Source organism: Triturus cristatus, chromosome 10 (assembly GCF_964204655.1).
Source record: "Triturus cristatus chromosome 10, aTriCri1.1, whole genome shotgun sequence".
Lineage (NCBI taxonomy): Eukaryota > Metazoa > Chordata > Amphibia > Caudata > Salamandridae > Triturus > Triturus cristatus.
Genome location: NC_140593.1, coordinates 83,836,849 through 83,851,669, shown reverse-complemented (window position 1 = coordinate 83,851,669; position 14,821 = coordinate 83,836,849).

The following is a 14,821-nucleotide window of genomic DNA, read 5'->3' as shown; positions in this document are numbered from 1 at the left end:
GTCAGCAGCCGCTGCGGCAGCTCTGCTCCTATCTACCCCTCCTTTACAAGTCCGCTCCGTGAACTCTTATTGCAACTTTTACAATTCTATTAGTAACAACACTAAAACATCTCCATTGTCCGCTTCGCTAACCAAAGAACAGCAATAGACCTTTCTCACGAGAATTCCGTCTTTCCCGAGAGCAGCGCTTACCTCTGCCCTACTACGGAATCGTTACTTCTGTTGATAAAGTAGCACATCCCTCTACTCCACCCTTCTAACAAGCATTAGCTAATTGTTTCTCTAGCATTTAAGACACATAGTTGGAGACCCAATGCTCCTGAGAAATAAACCTAGAGTTTCGCAATCAACCCGAATGCCTTTACATTCGCACTCTTTCACACAAGAAAATGTAGTACATACGCACAGAATCCTGTCTTTCCCGAGAACAGCGAGCAGTCTGTCCTTCTACAGAATTATGACACATGTTAACAAAGCAGCGCTTCCCTCTACTTTGTCCTTCTAACAAGCTCAGAGAACACCTGCTACCTTTTCAGTGATAAGCGTTATCGGTATGCCATTTGGTTTCCTGGTACTTAAAGACCAAAATTTCACAGGTAACCTTCGCTATCATACACACTTCTCTCACACAGAGAATATCTCTAATGGCAACACACGACGATGCTGCCGAATCGAACCCAGACAATGCGCCGTGCAACTTCACTTGTCACACGTTTCCCCTGTGTACCTACAGGACAACAACAATTCCGTCTTTCCCGAGAGCAGCGCTTACCTCTGCTCTACTACGGAACTGTTACAAACTTCCGACTTCCTACATCCCAGAAGCCGTGCTAACAACATATAACTCAACGTAACTCAACATATAGTGTTAGTACATAAATCAATACCAATCAATAATCAATAAGCTATTTACAAGCAATGATCTCTTAAACCAAAACAGTAGCTAACCATATCTCTGCTACCAAGAAAACTGATGCAGCGCGGAATGCAAAATCCCTCCCTTTGTCACAGATCATAAATCACACTCAATCACTACATTCGCTGGTGGGGCCCATAACACCAACATTCATCCTCTATTAACCTGTTTCCAAGGAGGCGATTGTTCCACTCGCTGTAATGGAAGGAAGTACTCATATATCCCTATTTATTGAGGCCTAAACTTCACCTTTTAGTACTCCTGCCATGAATAGGCCATGAATCAGCTAGCTGCTGGTTGGAGTGATAACGAAATCTATAACATATTTACATAAATACATTTTTCATAATAACGACCCAACACAGTTCTAGTAATAAATCTTACATTTTATCTAAATAATTGAAAATCGAGTCTTTGGTTTAATCAAGCAGTAGACCATCATATTTACCTATTCTGGCTAAAAGTCGTCCTCTAAGTCAAAATCTTGGTCATCAGTTCATACTATCAGAGTCTTAGGAAACAGCTGTCCTGCAGTCTCACGTCCTCTCCGTCAGCATAACGTCAGGAAATCGAAAATCTTCTGAAGGGTCTCACTCACAACCTCTCTATTCTACCATTTTTATAGTAAAATTACATTCCAAAAAGTAACGACCAAATATTTGAATACTCGTGATTGGTTGATGAGATTTGTTCCACCAAGTTCTCATACGGAAAATGTTTCTTTAGATATAGTTCATAATTTCATGTTGAAGTAACTTTTATTGTTTCTTTTCGGGGCAGCTGGCTGTTAGCCCGGTGTGTCCTTGGTGGGTACAGTCGAGTTTAGGGTCGTCCAGAGGCCACTGCTGCTGATGGTGACGCATGCGCACTTCACCCAGAGACATTCACAAATGGAGTCAATTCGTCTGATAGGGATGTCGGCCATTTTGTGGCCACTTCATATGGTCAACTTAAGCAAAGAAACACAAAAACGTAATTAATACATAGAAATGACTAATAAAATGTTATTCCCTCACTAAACCCTTTATGTGTGTGTATTTATCTAGCAGAAAGCAACACTTAATGCGGATTACATTTACATTAATAAAGCACAAATCACGAGTACATCACGAAAGCAACATATAATCATGCAATTTCTAATTGTCTATCATTAATATGCATACGAAAATTAGTTTACGTATTAATTAGGCCATGCAAATGCAATTCCCATGTGTATTTCTTATATTAGTAATGTTGGTCAATTCACACAGCAAACAATTATTACAATTACTATTAATTAATTATTCTTATTAATGTAAACATGTAAAATGGAGAGGGTATACAATTTTTAAAGAAAACCCCACTCCAGCACAATAACCGCGGTTAGCGCGGTATTTTACATTGCTGGGGCCAATTGTTAATAGTGCGAAGGTGTGTCTGTCACGTAAATCACGCAGACATTGTGAGGAATGCCCATTTTGCATGTCATTAACGATAATAAACGCTGACATGCAAAATGGGGAGAAAACGGCTACTGAATCAAGGAAACATGCGTTAGCGTGTCCTTGAAAATAGTGAGATGTTTATTTCGCCGCTTTTCGGCCGAAATCGGCCACTAAAGCGACGAAAATGGACTTGTAAATATGCCCGTTTTTTTTATTTTGAAAAGTTGGTGCTCAGGTCGAGTGTAGACATGAAAGAGGACATAGTATTCTTTCCAATAATACATTTAAATTGGTAATATCACAAGTGTTAAAAATATTTGTTAGCACAGGGATCCAAATAACATGTTACAAAAGTCTAAGGGATCCCGCCAGAAGAATTTTGACGAATCCCTATTGAAATTCATCGATATCAAAATTAACTTTGCGATCTACAGCTGAGCTGAGTAAGGTATCAGGGGCGCGAGTAGGTTTGTAGGTACAACTCTACATCAGTTGAAAATGAGACACCCCTTGTAAATCCTGAATATGGGTGCTCTTAGCTGTTGCAACACTCTCACTCGTTTTATTAAAACTGATGGTCTCCCCAAAAATGTTAGGGTTATGATTAGGGGACGCCATAATAAGCCCGTTTCGGTGCATAGTTTAGCATTCCATTTTCTCCTTTTCAGAGAAGCTTTTTATATCTTTCTGCAAATTTAAACTTCTTCAGCATCAGGTCTTGGACTCCTAGACAGTGCTCCACCAAGACTCCAGCTGTTAGAAGAGCAAGAGGCATCCAGCCATCGTGCAAAAGGCAATCGCATCCTTGAACGCGGTTTTAATAAGGCATTGTGAATACAATCACATACATGGATGAAGGAATCCAGTGTTTGTGATGGGCTGGCTTTATCTCAGAGGCTTGCCATAAAAATAACAACATTTGATTTTACCAAAGAGTTCAGAAAAAAGGTAGCATTACAAAGATGCCATGCTAATCTTAAGCCAGTCTTCTTCCTTTTACAACAGGATAGGAAATATTTTCAGCTTGATTGTGAACAAGATGCTGAAGGGACAATAATATAAAGGTGGGCGAAAAAATCCGCTCCGCCAGCGGAGTTCGCAGATTGTTCCCACTCTGCGCTCCGCAAGGAGCATCAAGTTCTGGTAAAACTCTGAGTTTTTCCTCACCCGCTGCTGGCCAATGTTAAGTTGGTGAGCACGAGTAAAAATGTGCATCTCTTAGTGTCATTTTAGCACTAGAAAACCTCCTGGTGAGATTTCTCAATGCGGGCAGTGCGGCAGGTTGCTACCATCAGCCGCGGCTTGTGCAGGTAAGAGCGGTGAGGCCGGGTGCTGGGGGGAATTTCAACAGACGACATGGGATTTAGATTTTCCCTTGTGGTTTTCTGTCAAATTCCCCCCCCTCAACCAGGCCCCACCATCCCACCGCTCTTACCTGCATGGGCCACGGCTGGCTACCATTCTTGTTGAGAAAGCGGCTGCTCGAGTAGAAAATTTACTGAAGCTGCAGAAAGATGCAACACTCTCTAGCGTGCCGCCTGGTGCCGTTCGTGCTGATTTTACAGTGCAGAACAGGCTCACGGTGCTAAAAATCAGCACTAGCAGCATGAGATGCCAAAATTCTGCCGCCCACGGGACTCCATGGAATTCTACGGAGTGAAACTCTGTGAGTTCCGCCAACCCCTAAAGATATCACAAGGTAAGCAAATTGTGGTCCCCACAGTTGGCTTCCAGAGTGTTGCTACATAAAAATGGCTCAAAACAACCTGCGACATAAAAATGTGGTCAATGATTGAGGAGCAGTCAGGATCAATGAGAGTAGATCATGAAATAGTTAAAGTGGAACCACTTTTACAAACAATAATTAGATGATAAGTAAAAACAAAATTACCTAATAATTCCAACTTATCTTCAATACACACTTTGAGCACAGGACCATATGAATGATCACAAAGGGTACAAGAATCAAAATATAAATGTAAACTTTGGAATTAAAATCACCGCAAATTAGCACGTTCGGAAAATCCATAGAAATTATCAGTTCATCAACAACATGAATAGTGTTAAAAGATTTGTGTTGTTTAGATCAGTGATATTATCATCATAAAAAACTGATTAACTAAAAAGCACACGCATTCAGATCACTAAATAAAAACACCTGAAGCATTTTACAATTGACCTCAATAGCGACAGTTTTTATGTTTATTGCGAATTTAAACTTTAAGGAAAGGTTAAACCAAGCTATGGCTCTTCTTGAATTTGATAGAATTTCTGAATTAGAAAAGTATGTAAAGTCATCACATAATACCGGGGTACTGACCCATGTTTCATAACAGCAAGGGTGCAACATACAAGTAGGGTTGTGGAAGAGTTATTTTGTTTTGCTTGCAAGCTCAGACACAAGCCGGTGACAGAGCTAGTCACCCTTTATAAAGCTAAATGCCTGTCTGTGGCAACTTACGGTGCGGGTGTGTGAGGTCACCATAAAAGCCGCCAATTACAGGTTTTATAAAAAAGCTTTTGATGACCCCAAATAGCACCCCCACACTCCTTTGTCATCGAGAGCTGGGGTTGGAGTTCTTAGAGGACCATATAAGCATTGCCCCTTTGCTCCTATGTGGCTGTCGGAGGAATTCATATTCTCAAGGGATGTGATTAAAGAGTGTATTAAACTGGATAGTGCCCTTTCGATCCCTTGGCTCTGATCTGTGAGAAAGACATTTTTTGAGATAGGCTTGGGGCGTTTTTGCGACACTCCTTATAGTATCCTCACAAATGCGACAGCCATCATCAAAGAGGCGCATTATTCCAGGGCAAATATGCGCCATACACAATCTGAGGTGACCGGTCTCGCATGCTTGTTCCCTGCCTAACAGCAATTTTACTTAACTTTCACCACCAATGTACAGACACGATTTCTTTTAACTCGACTTCGTTTACGCACTCTGCACTTTTTAGTGGCATTCCCGAGACAATCAGGGTGGGCCGACAAACTTATGCCCTACCTGTGTGACAATTTGGCAGCTCAGAGCACTTTGCACTTTATTTTATTTTGCCCTCTTTAGGGAAGTATTTTAGCTCCGCTTCTAAGAAAAATCCGGCCTTGCACATATATTGAAGGTTTGATCTTATTTTTTGGCCACTTCTGCTATTCGTACTGCGGTTATTAACTATATTAAAGTTGTAATACCCATTAGAAAGCGCTTTTAGCTATAAGAAGCTGAACAGGAATGTTGCAATCTTTTAACGTACAACTTTTATACCCTTGGAATTTTATGATTAGGGATTTATCTTACCGTGCTAGATCGTTTGTACTAAGTCATCACATAATACCGGGGCAGTGGCCCATGTCTCTTGTAGTAGTACTTTATCAAACTTATTGAGCAAAGTCACATTCTCAGATTGGTTTAATTTAGACTTAAAAGCTGCAATATTCCAACTAATATTATTTCTAGAGTTTGGATGTAGCTTAATATGAAAGGCCTCCATCTATTTTTTTTTTTTTAATTTTGGGGGAGTTTTATATAGCACAAACTCCACTCGGAGGTATCAGAGTGTTTACCATGAGCACCAGTTGCGTTACAGATGGACACATTAATTTTGCTAGGGAAGGGGAGATTAAGTAATTTGCCCAGAAACACAGGATGTTGAGTGTCCCTGCCGAGACTCGAACCTGGTTCACCAGCTTCGAGGTAGACCACTCTAGCCATTACGCCACATCCTCTCCTATCCTTCTTTCTAATTGTTTTTTCAAAGCAAGACATATCAATAAAGGGGAAAAAAGAGTTGCTGGGGAATCAAGTAAATCCAATTCGATCAGGTTCAGAAGTGTAGAAGATCCAATCTGCGGATATTAAAACTTGTAAACATAAAGGTAATAGTTGGGGTGACCATTAGCTGTATGATTGAGATAGAATTTGTTACCGCTACATGATTCAGTAATCCGGCTGGTCTATATAAGTAGCGGTGCAGCGATGAGACTGCTCACAGGGACTACGCACTTTGATTGTAAAAATAACAAATTCTGTACATAGATTTGGCTTCTAAAATTCATCATAATACAATCCCCGTCTAGGTTCTTCATTGAGTGGTCGATCCTGGATCCATCCTTACTGATATAATTTAGTTTTTATTACTTAAATTAAAACCCTTCTATACAGAAAGCAAATGAGTAGCTGTGTTCAGTAATTGGCATTGGTCCTTTGTCAGTCTAACTTTTAAAGTGGACTCATAGGCAAAAGCTGATGGTAGCAAATTTAGGGACCCGCGTATGAAAAGACAAATTAGAACGCAAAGGCACTGGTGCATTTCCTCAAACAAGAATCACTTATCCTAGTTGATGACGCCTCACTGTATACAATAGAATTAGTTTCATATGTTGCACCTAAGGACCGGTTGGCAAAAAGGAGCTGCGGAGTAGGTTTCAGCGCTACAGTTAATATTAACAAGGGAATAAGCCGTTGAACTTAGTGGATACATAGAGTGAGGACTGGGAGTAGTAAAGACTATATCCGAGGGCAAAAATGCAAAATGTGTTTTTAGTGCTATCTGATTTAAATGCACATCTCTAATCTGTCTTAGATGGGGCATTACAAGTCCTACATAACATTAAGCACCTTAGAGCAAGGTTTTACCATCCAATCTCAAGAGTTATGTAGGTCTGGGGCACATTGATCCTTTGTAGCAGTGTCTTTATCAGGTTTACTACCAGGCTGAGCTGCAGTCCCTTCTTATTTCTTTGCCATCTGGTTCGAAGGGGGGGGGGGGGGGGGGTCAGTGGTCCTAGGAATTTCAGGATAAATTCAAATTTCTAAAGGGATTATTCATATTAATTATTCTCTAAACATTTGCCTCAAGTCCTTCCAGGCATGCAGCAGAGAGATGGGCAGGGCACTCGATTCCAATGCCAACCTCCGCTTTGTTAGTTCTATCTCAATTGGAGATTAGATTATCCCTACGACCCTTAGTAGAAAGTTATCAATTTCCATACCTCTTTCAGCCAGTGGTGCATTTCCTCCAAATTTGCTTTTGTCCCTGTTGCAGATACAGCAAGATTACTGGTGGGTGGGTGAGGGAGGTTGAGCCCAGCCCGATCTCTATCGGATGCTGATGGGCGATGTGGTATGCACAAACTTAAGTGTGAGAAGCCTTAGACCCGCCTCCACCACCTCCCTGTGGGCCGGCTCCAGGCAGTGCTTGCTTCTAAGCAACTGAGTCCTCCTGCCCATGGTGCACAGGAGGAAGAGTCCCCATACAAGCAGCAATATGAGGGGGAAATTGAGTACACTTCCTTGCACTCTCCATTTTCTCCAGCATCAGTAATGACAAGTATTCAATTAGGCTTTTATATTCGTGGGCCAATCAACCATCACATATGTGAGGCCTTCCTTTGGCAGGTGTAGCTTGTCATTGCCGGAGTAACGGAGGGCATTCTCACTGCACGCCACATCTTTTCCTCAGGCGTGTGCTTGTCTCCAGTACTGCTGATCCGCACCTCGATGCTTCATCATCTTTGTTTTGCTCCCACCACCCCGTGTTACTCACACAGATCACCACCACAGACCCAGGTTCAGACTACCACTCTGCTCTTTCCACTAACCAACCAAACCCATCCACAGCGCTGTTCTGCAGCCAGCCAGTAGGCCGCAGCCTCCGCTCTTATCATCTACCTGCCACAACAATCAGAGTGTCCCACTGCCAAGACCTGGGGCAGGGGGATCTCCTGAGTTGCCTCTCGATTATGTTGCCAACCATTTCAAGGTGGGGGGAGCTCTTCTATGTGCCAGTACTCGGAAGCCTTGAGCGAGCACAACTGCTCAAGCCGCTATCTTGATTATTTGTCAAAAATATTATTTAAAAATGGTCCTTCTGCCCCCCTGAGGGGCAGATTGTGGGTTTGCCCATAAAATGCCCCCCAAGGGGGCAGAAAGCCCACAAGACATCCTAAAAGACAAAGGGATGGTAGTGGCCACGCCCCCACCCCAAAAGAAGGACAATACAGTCTTTCTGTTTCCCCTGAGGGGTGGATGTGTGTAATTTCCCCTAATTTGCTCCCCCGGGGAGGCAGAAAGCTCACTATAGACCAGGGATTTAACATTTAGGGAAAAGAAAGGGGATCAGACGTACCACTGTGGCATTGGGCCATAACCCCACCCCAAAAGGGGCAAACCAGTCGTTCTGTTCCTCTGAAGGGCAGATACGGGTTTGCCTCCAATATTTCTAGATCGTGCCGAAAGCCCACTGGACACCATGAATATCGAATTAATGCTAAAACAACAGGCAGATTGGGGTGGCCTACAATAGCATCAGGCATTGCCCTAATCACAGAAGGGGCAATAGTGTCTTTAAGGCCCCGGGAGCAGATAGGAGGTGTGTCCCGATTGGAGAGCTTGCCCCTAATCTGCCTCCCTAGGGAGTGGATACAAGGAATGTTACAGCTGGGCAAAGCAAAGGGGTGTGGGTGTACCATCCTGGCTCTGGGACATACCTCCACCCCAGAGAGACAAACCAGACATTCTGCCTTCTCCTAATTTGCCCCAGGGCAGAAAGTTCACTAAACAATAAGGATTTCAAAATGACACAAAAACAAATAAAAGGGTGGGGAGGGCATACCCTGGCATTGAGACACACCCCCGCCCCAGAAGGGGCAAAAAGTTCTTTATGGCCCCAGGGGAAGATAGGAGGGTTGTCCTGCTTGTGGAGGTTGCCCCTAATTTGCCCACTGAGGGCACTAAGTTCACCCTCACAAGTAGGGTACCATTTTTATCGAGAGAAGTGTGGGAAGACTGGATGGGAAGAAATGTGTGGATCCCACAGATTCTGGGACTTTCCTTCTCAGAAATGTGAGAAAAATTTGTGTTTTAAACAAAAATGTGTGGCTTCAAGAGTTTCTGGGTAAAAAAAACACAAAAAGAAAAATCTGGCGAGAGCCACACATGTCATGCCACCCTGGACTCCCAAAGTGGTCTAGTTCTCAGAAATGTTGAGGTTTGGAAGGTTCCCCCAGGAGCTGCCTGTGCTTGGGCTCAAAATCCACAGCTACCCAAATTGAAAAGGGCTGGTTTGGGTGTAAAAATTTGAACCATCCATGTTGATTTTTGGGTCCTATTCTGTCGCAGGCGCTAAGTCCACATTTTTAGGGAAATAAATCAGTTTTGGAGATACCCTTTCTTGCTCAGCACTTTTTCCCCACAACTTCCTAAATGTAGCTGTATTTTGGGGATTTTCGTGGTTCCCTCAAAGGAATTCTACAAACCCTGGGTACTTTTAGAATCTTCATGGTGTTTGAAAAAATGGAGGTGGAGCCCTTTTGTGTAAAGAAGTTGTGAAGTTTTAAACATGAGCTCCCCCTAACATCCATAGGAAGGCTTCACATTGTGCTGCTTAAGAGGTTAAAGCAAGTAGCGTCAGCGTCTAAATGACAACAACAAAAATCACTTGATGGAGGTGGAGTCAATATTTAGTGTTACTTGAGGTGAATCAATAGAAATCAAGTGTCCCCATTATTTTGTGGATAGGTTTAAAACAGAAAACAGAGCCCAAACACATGTTTGCAACTACTTTATACATTTATGAAGTGCCAGGCCGTGCTGGGCTCAGTGTTATACTAAATTCCAGTTGTTCCGTTTCATTACAAAAAGCCACAAGCTTTTTTTTAAGCAAACAATCACTAAAAACATATGTTTGCAAATTACAGTACTCGCATTGGGACCATTTTTGAGAGAAATAGTACAAGTCAGACCTAAGGACTTTCTCGTGGTTCTTTGTTCATTATTAATTTGGGTATGCAAGTGGCCTGGTGTTTTCCTCGGGGGTTCTACAATTGTACATACACTTTTTTCAGTGTTTACTGCTCCTAGAAGACACATCTCAACTCACCCTCATTCATGGCATGGATAACTATAGTGCTTGGACACTGTGAACTATGGTAGTAGGTACTAAATGAACGCGATTGACTTAGTATTATTTCAGGAGCTCTGTTGTTCTATAACTCCACAAGTACCAGTTTACTAAATCCAAATCGCACCCCTCGTTCCGAGCCCTCTCCACCCTCCATCACCCCAGGGCCACAGTCCTGGAGCCACCCTTTAAACTCCTTCTGTCCCAGGCTTCCGAATAAGGGGCTACAGTTCTCAATGGGGTCATCCTGCCCCGAGCACTGGGGCATATTATCAAGGACAGCGTTAAAATTATCGCCGGTTTAGCGGCAGAAAACTGCCGCTAAAGCGGCGATAATGGGCTTGATAATATGCCCTGGAGAATTCCAATAGAAGCCCATGTTGACACCAGAACATGGACTTTTATGGGAATTCTCTGCGGCATATTATCAAGCCCATTATTGTCGCTTTAGCTGCAGTTTTCTACTGCTAAAGCGGCGATAATTTTTAACGCCATCCTTAATAATATGCCCCTGGTATTCCATCCGAGTGTGGGGACGAATGTGGAGACTCCGCACTTGTAACTTTACTACATGTAAGTACCTTGGTAAATCAGGCGCAATGTGCGTATTTTGTAAACCTGCTCTGCGTGGGCTCATTCTGTGGCAGCTCATTGAAATATTTCCTATTATTGGGTCTTTAGCACCATAAAGTGAATCTCTCTGGTCAGACCCTGACCTGAAAAGTAGTTGGTATAATGTAAGAGAACCAGTGATAAAGTTAATTAAAATTATTATGTGACTTAGATTACCATCCAATTCTAGATGTTTATATTCTCATTTGTCAAAGTGTTGGTTTATGATGAAGCTTGCACTGGGTAAATCTTTAATCTTAAACCCTCCTGAAGCTGTAAGGACTGTGGTCTCGTTTTGAGTGATTGGGGGAAGCACTCTTACCGGCAGCAGCAGTGCAGCGGACATCGCAGGCAGTTCCTGGGTGCGGAGCGGTACCTCGGAGACGGGGTGGCAACGCTGTTGGTCTCCCCTGCCGCCTCACTTCAGCATCGGCCGCAGTCGGGGGAGACTACAGCTCCCGTGAGGCCTTGCGCACCCTGCCCACTTCCGCCTTCCGCCCACCAACGTGCCCGGAGGCGCTTCAAAAGGACAGGCTCCCTCGGTGGAGCGGGGCAATCACTCTTACCGGCAGCAGCAGTGCAGCGGACATCGCAGGCAGTTCCTGGGTGCGGAGCGGTACCTCGGAGACGGGGTGGCAACGCTGTTGGTCTCCCCTGCCGCCTCACTTCAGCATCGGGCGCAGTCGGGGGAGACTACAGCTCCCGTGAGGCCTTGCGCACCCTGCCCACTTCCGCCTTCCGCCCACCAGCGCGCCCGGAGGCGCTTCAAAAGGACAGGCTCCCTCGGTGGAGCGGGGGAAGCACTCTTACCGGCAGCAGCTGCGCAGCGGACATCGCAGGCAGTTCCTGGGTGCGGAGCGGTACCTCGGAGACGGGGTGGCAATGCTGTTGGTCTCCCCTGCCGCCTCACTTCAGCATCGGCCGCAGTCGGGGGAGACTACAGCTCCCGTGAGGCCTTGCGCACCTTGCCCACTTCCGCCTTCCGCCCACCAGCGCGCCCGGAGGCGCTTCAAAAGGACAGGCTCCCTCGGTGGAGCGGGAGAAGCACTCTTACCGGCAGCAGCAGCGCAGCGGACATCGCAGGCAGTTCCTGGGTGCGGAGCGGTACCTCGGAGACGGGGTGGCAATGCTGTTGGTCTCCCCTGCCGCCTCACTTCAGCATCGGCCGCAGTCGGGGGATACTACAGCTCCCGTGAGGCCTTGTGCACCCTGCCCACTTCCGCCTTCCGCCCACCAGCGCGCCCGGAGGCGCTTCAAAAGGACAGGCTCCCTCGGTGGAGCGGGAGAAGCACTCTTACCGGCAGCAGCAGCGCAGCGGACATCGCAGGCAGTTCCTGGGTGCGGAGCGGTACCTCGGAGACGGGGTGGCAATGCTGTTGGTCTCCCCTGCCGCCTCACTTCAGCATCGGCCGCAGTCGGGGGAGACTACAGCTCCCGTGAGGCCTTGCGCACCCTGCCCACTTCCGCCTTCCGCCCACCAGCGCGCCCGGAGGCGCTTCAAAAGGACAGGCTCTCTCAGCGTCGCGGGACGCGCACGGGCGGCGCCGGGCTGAGCCCGGGCAGAGGGCGGGCCGTCTGTGGCCGTCGGGGGCCGAAGGAGGCCGGGCTGGGCCATCCCTCTTGGTTTCCATATCTGGTGACATGACTGAGCATCAAGTCTAACGTGACACAGGGTGCGTAAATAACTTTATATTGCCCTATTATCCAAGACTTCGCCACTGGGATTTGCAATTTTGCCAGTACTGTTTCATGTGAATGTGGTGACAGGGGCGGTGGGGAAAAACCAGTTGATACTCCACGTTGGGTGCGGTGAATGTTGGGGCTGGAGGAGGGTGATCAAATCACCTTTAAGGGCAGGGTTAAATTGGCGCTGGGAGTATGGCAGGTAAAACGGTCACACGCTTGGTCAGGAGAGTGAACTGGATAGGACGTAGACCCAAAAATATAGAAGGCAACTGTATTATCGCCAATTTCAGGGATAGGGGGGTGGTCGAGCATATTATCAGACAGGGGCCACCTGGGCGTGCGAGTGGTATAAAGCCGCTATCTCTCAGCTATTTTTATCCAAGACAGCAGGAAATCTATGAGGGACAGTATAACTTATGGAGAAGAGGGGAGGGTTCATACCCGACCTCAAAGAGGGCTCCAAATGGTACACGAGGAATGGCAGAGGTCTGGGAAGGTGGATACCCATGCTGGGCAAACAGGTTCAGCCCATTAAGGTCCCTAGATGAGAATGAATGACTAATGACCCCATATATCCCGTTAAAGCAGGTTGACACTAATTACGTAAATGTTGACACGGATACATTGACTGGGGGAGGTTCGGAAAATAGAGGGGAGACACCATGTACTCTTTTTTTGGCCAATGAGGACAGTCAGGCATCACCAGAGGTGGGCAGGCGCAGGAGCCTAGTAAAGACTCCGGAAGCCTCTAATCACTCCCCCAAGGAACGCTCGCATGTACCCCTAGGAGCAGGAGCTTTAGGCCCAAATTCAATACAGCAGGGCAAGGACTCACAGAGGCCACCATATAGGACTCAAATTGGGTCGCCTAATATCCCTCAAGGTGTGATTGGGCCAGGGCCTGATAACAGTGTGGAAGAGGGATTGAGAATCATCTCATGAAATATAGCTGGCTTGGCAGGTAAATTCGATAACGTGGACTGGCGGCAATATATGGCCCATTTCCACATAATCTGCCTGCAAGAAACTTGGGTAAGAGACAATTCCCATCTTCACATGGCAGGATACAAATGTTTTTTCATCCTAGCACAAAAAACCGCCTCAGGCCGTGCCAAGGGAGGTCTGTCCATATATGTATATTTAAAAATACAAGGTAAATGGTCGAGTGTGGACTGGTTCGCTTGGAATATCCAAGCTTTGAGGCTTAGGAACAAAGGGTTAAGGCTAGTGCTGTTCAACGTGTATAACACTGGCCCTTCAGGAAATGACAGTTCCACCCTGGGGGAACTAGACTACAGATTGAGCAAAGAGCTGGAGCCCGTTAATGGTGCCTTGACCCCATTGACAATAGTAGTGGGTGACTTGAACTGTCACTTATGCCCCCTATTGTTTCCGATTAATGCGAGCTGGTCACAATGCCCAGTGAAAAAAGGCCCCCACTTTAGCCACTCATCGAGTGGTGCAGAACTGGGAAAGCTTCTCCAATCTCACGATTTGGAACATACGATTGATATGATATCACTGGGGCCAGACGGCAGTCTCCCCCCCACTTTTAAAGGGAGAGGGTGCTCTTCTTACATAGACTATATCTTTGTTTCCAGATGCTTAAAGCACCGGATCACTGAAGTAGGAATTGAGTGGAGTCCCTTCAGTGACCATAATCCCTTGGTTATGAAGTTTTTGTACTTAGCAAAACAAAAGCCGACTCCAGCTGGGGGTATCTCCGAGAGAGTAACGGACCAAGGCAGAAGACTTAGGTGGGCGAAATTAGACGGTGAAAGATTTTACCGGTCCTTAATGGAAAAAGGTAAATCACTCATTGATAAGTGTCTAGATTCTTCAGTTGAAGGGGACCGCTTAACACATGCTTTTGGCCAAATAACTAATCTGGTGGAGGGGTTACTGCGGACTAAGGCTCCAAAAAAAACCAACTCAAATCTTCCGAGATGGTTTGATGGGGACTGCACACGAGCCCTGACGAAGTTAAAAAAAGCCCTTAGTAGCAAACCTAGGGACCCAATAAAAGTCCACACGCATAGATTAAAATATAGGAAGGAGCTAAAAAGAAGGAAAGCAGCGCTGCAGGGGGAAGCGTGGGCGGCCTTGAGGGAGGCCTCCGAAAAAAGGGATATAACGGAATTTTGGAGAATAATAAACACCCCTTGTTTTCAAGATAAAAACTCACCCGCGGCTGCCACAAACATTCTACCGGAGCAGTGGACAGCCCACTTTGAGGGCCTGTACAACCACGGGGAGGTGGATAGGACAGAGGAGAGGAGGGTGG